A 4,786-nucleotide genomic window follows, 5' to 3' on the forward strand; every position below is an offset into this window, starting at 1 on the left:
TGTGTGTGTGTGTGTTAATCTATTTTAATGTATACATGTGTGTATACATAATCATGTTATATGCACATATTCTTACACAGATGCATGTATGCGTATATATAAAGTAACGTAAGGGTTCGGTAAGCTGGGCATCTATTTCTTGAATATTGCTTCTTTTCAAAATTCGTCTGATGGCGTCGAATTGTATTATCGCGTACAAAGAATCTAGTCTATCTGAAACACGGCACAAAATACCGCGTGTGTGTAGCTATCTATCTCTCTATATATATATAATTATAAGATCTGGTAATTAGTCATATATTAATATATTAATTAATATCGACTAATTATCAGGGGGCCAGCACATTTAAAGAATCAAAGAGATTCAGAAATATTATCTGCAATCTCAAGGGATTAAGGTACATTTTAAAAAATAACGTCGACCACTAACGTGGACAATTAATGCGCTAGAAATAGATCACATCTTGTGTCTATTAAGACCTAAAAAGTTCTCAACATGAAATATAGCAGCATACCAAAAACGACGTTATTTTTAAAATGTACCTTAATCCCCTGAGATTGCAGATAATATTTCTGAATCTCTTTGATTCTTTAAATGTGCTGGCCCCCTGATAATTAGTCGATATTAATTAATATATTAATATATGACTAATTACCAGATCTTATAATAATATTTACCCATTACTCATGTTCTCATACTGAATATATTCGACGCAGTAAATATTTTCTGCGGATATATTCCTGGAATTAGCGCGCCAAAACGAAGACTTTTGAATTTTACCATTAAGCTGTAATTAGCAGAACCATATGCACGCGCACCCATGGCGGTAGGCAACTATGTATACGATTCTGATAATTGCTGTTACATTACAAATCAGGCTGATGAGGAATAGACAAATGGTAAGAATTTGTTAAATCCGAAACCTGGTTCCTTTTTAATAATGATTTTTTTAGGTGATTTTAAATGTCTTGCCCGCTCACGTTTTTGGTATGCTGCTATATTTCATGTTGAGAACTTTTTAGGTCTTAATAGACACAAGATGTGATCTATTTCTAGCGCATTAATTGTCCACGTTAGTGGTCGACGTTATTTTTTAAAATATATATATCGTGTTTTTCTCCTTGTCTCCGTATTCTTTCTGTTGAAGAGCGTAGCTCGAAACGTCAAAGACTTTCCGTATTCCCGAGCGTCATACTAATATATCCTTTTGTTATTTACACCACCTGTCCTCGTCTGTTGTTATTATTTGTATATTCTCCCATGTATATATATATATATATATATATATATATATATATATATATATATATATAGAGAGAGAGAGAGAGAGAGAGAGAGAGGGGGGGGAGAATTCACAAAAAAACAAAAGACGAAGACAGATGGTGTAGACAACAAACAGATGTATTAGTATAACGCTCGAGAAGTGAAAAAGTATTTAACGTTTCGAGCCTACGCTCTTCCACACAAAGGAACACAGAACGAAAAAAGGAGAGAAAATAAAGAATGTGTAGTGGCTAGTGATCTATCATGGCGAATGCCGGACAGAAGGGTCAAGCGTGGCTTTGTGGTAAGAAGCTTCCTTCCCAACCACATGGTTCCGGGTTCAGTCCAGCTGCGTGGCACCTTCGGAAAACTTTTCTGCTGCTATAGCCTTGGGCCGACCAAAGCCTCCTAAGTGGATTTGGTAAACACAAACTGAAAGAAGCCAGTCGTGTATCGGGAACTGATGAGGCCTACCGGCGCGAATATTTTCACACATGCGCAGGAAAGGTGGCTCCACCTTACACTCGAAGTATTTTTCTCACGCGGCATTAGTTTTGGTAGCAAAAAAATAAGTAGGATACTCTTTTGAATGCACCTCGTGTGTTTCTAGACAGACAGACAGACAGACAGACAGACAGACAGACAGACAGACAGACAGATATTAAACACACACATACTTAATTATTATTAAAGCTGCGAAATCATCACAATTTCCTGCTTTAATAATAATAAAGCATATTGCTCTATCTCCGGTATTTGAGTACTATTTTTTCCCACCTTGTTTCACATTTATATGCTTACTTTGGTATATATATATATATATATATATATATATACACACTCATAGATAGACAGATAGACAGGTAAATAGGCAGACAGGCTGACAAATAGAAAACGAATAAACATCAACTGATGTTCCATTGAGAATCGTCTCTTACATACATTTTGAAATATGATAAGCTGATTATTTTATGGACAGATGCGTATAGAAAATTACGATGTCCATGCCCCTTGCATAGTTGGCTGGTGAAAAAAACTGTGCTAAGTTCCATTATAAAGCTAAGAACGGCAGAGATTAGATAGACATGTCGACTATAGTATTTACTAGAGCGCCAATCACTTATTCATTTTCCTGTATAAAATGCCAATATCCAAATATCATTGTTTTAAATCATATGTGTTACGGATAAATGAATGAGATTGTGTATAAAATATAGTTGACTAATATATGTGTCAGACATCAGTATTCGAAATGTTTGCAATACTTGACAGCACTCTGATATTGGTTTCAAATTTCGAGGCAGGTGATAAGATGCTTACATCGATCCCACGAGCTATGGCGGCGAGCTGGCATTCCAGGGACTCCAGGCACCCCTATCAAAACGCTTAGGGATATTTCATTCGGGTTTACATTCTGAGTTTAAATTCCGCTGTGGTTGACTTTGACTTTCATCTTTTCGGGATCGGTAAAATAAGTACCAGTTAACCCCCCACCACCGCCGAAATTGCTGACTTTGTGCCAAAATTTGAAAGTAACATTACCAGACACCACAGTGGTGAGCTGGTAGAAACTTTAGCACGCCGGGCAAAATGCTCAATGGTATTTTGTCTGTCTTTACTTTCTGAGTTTAAATTCCGCCGAGATCAACTTTGTCTTTGATAAAGTAAGTAGCAGTTACCCCTATCAGAAATTGCTGGCCTTGTGTCAAAGCTTGAAACCAATATTAAAAATTCTGCGGAATTTGAATTCAGAACGTAACGACAAACGAAATGCTATTAAATGTTTTGCCTGACGATTGACCTGTTCGCCGCTTTAGCTTTCACAAGCATTGGCTTCAAATTTTGGCACAAGTTCCAGCAATTTCGGTGTGGAGTTAAGTTTATTGCATTGACCCTAGTGTTCAACTGATACTTATTTTATCGACCCCGAATGGATAAGTCGACCACGGCAAAATTTGAACTCTGAACCTAAATTTTGGGGGAGGGGACCAGTCGATTAGATCGACCCCAGTATGCAACTGGTACTTAATTTATTGACACCGAAAGGATGAAAGGCAAAGTCGACCTCGGTGGAATTTGAACTCAGAATGTAACGACAGATGAATTACCGCTAAGCATTTCACTCAGCATGCTAAGGGTTCTTATTTCTTTACTGCCCACAAGGGGCTAAACATAGAAGGGACAAACAAGGACAGACAAAGGGATTAGGTCGATTATATCGACCCCAGTGCGTAACTGGTACTTAATTTATCGACACCCAAAGGATAAAAGGCAAAGTCGACTTCGGCGGAATTTGAACTCAGAACGTAACGATAGACGAAATACCTATTTCGTTACTGCCCACAAGGGGCTACACACAGAGGGGACAAACAAGGACAGGCTAACGGATTAAGTCGATTATATCGACCCCAGTGCGTAACTGGTACTTAATTTATCGACACCCAAAGGATAAAAGGCAAAGTCGACCTCGGCGGAATTTGAACTCAGAACGTAACGATAGACGAAATACCGCTAAGCATTTCACCCAGCATGCTAACGATTCTTATTTCTTTACCGCCCACAAGGGGCTACACATAGAGGGGACAAACAAAGACAGAAAAACGGATTAAGTTGATTATATCGATCCCAGTGCGTAACTAGTACTTATTTAGTCGACCCAGAAAAGATGAAAGGCAAAGTCGACCTCGGCGGAATTTGAACTCAGAACGTAAAGACAGACGAAATAACGCTAAGCATTTAGCCCAGCGTGCTAACGATTCTGCCAGCTCGCCGCCTTAGCTTTTTACATATATTACTAAGGCGCTAACTTAGACATACCGCTGGCTTCGAATAACACAGTAGGAACGGGATTACTACATTTTGTCTTGCATATTTAAATGCACATTCAAATATGTGATAATTCATTTTATAATTCAATTAACCTAGAATGAAGTAATCAATATGTACAAAATGCTAAGTTAATTAGCAATAACAATTGATAATAATTCACTCAGAACAGCTAGAAACCAAGCAATAAAGCATTGATTCAGATTCGAACACGAATTACTGATCATCACCGGAGAACACTTCCTCCCTTCGTATGCTGGTAACACATGCAATTCAGCAGTGTAAGTGAACTTTGATGGAAAACATTGATGGAAAAGAAAAAGGATAAAAGTTATTACAGTTTGCGCCCACAGGGGGACTTGAACCCGCGACCCTCAGATTCCTTTGCTTGCTTTTAATTTAAAAGTCTGATGCTCTACCGACTGAGCTATGTGGGCAGCTGTAATAAACTCTCTTTGTATGCCATATAATGCTTAGATGATGCTTGGGTGACTAGTTTAATTATGGAAGTGTGTATCATTGCTGATTTTTAAAGAGGTGTAGCCAGAGGAAGCTTTTAAGGAAGTGAGAGAGGAGAGGTGGTAAGTGGCTTCTCTTTATACCAGTCTATACTAGTGTGTGTGAATATACACATATATCTAGGAGTATGTGTATGTGTAGGAAAAAGACATTTCTTTCTGTAAAGATACGCTTTGT

The 4,786-nt window shown here is 38.0% G+C and overlaps 1 non-coding gene across 1 annotated transcript; it reads right to left on the minus strand.

Moving 5' to 3' along the window:
• Nucleotides 1–4,434: 4,434 nt before the first annotated feature.
• Trnak-uuu (transfer RNA lysine (anticodon UUU)) lies at nt 4,435–4,527 on the minus strand. Its single transcript has 2 exons — nt 4,491–4,527; nt 4,435–4,470 (listed from the first exon to the last, which is right to left on the minus strand). It is a non-coding gene; the product is annotated as a tRNA-Lys (tRNA).
• Nucleotides 4,528–4,786: the final 259 nt, after the last annotated feature.

Source organism: Octopus bimaculoides, chromosome 2 (assembly GCF_046866305.1).
Source record: "Octopus bimaculoides isolate indiv1 chromosome 2, ASM4686630v1, whole genome shotgun sequence".
NCBI lineage: Eukaryota > Metazoa > Mollusca > Cephalopoda > Octopoda > Octopodidae > Octopus > Octopus bimaculoides.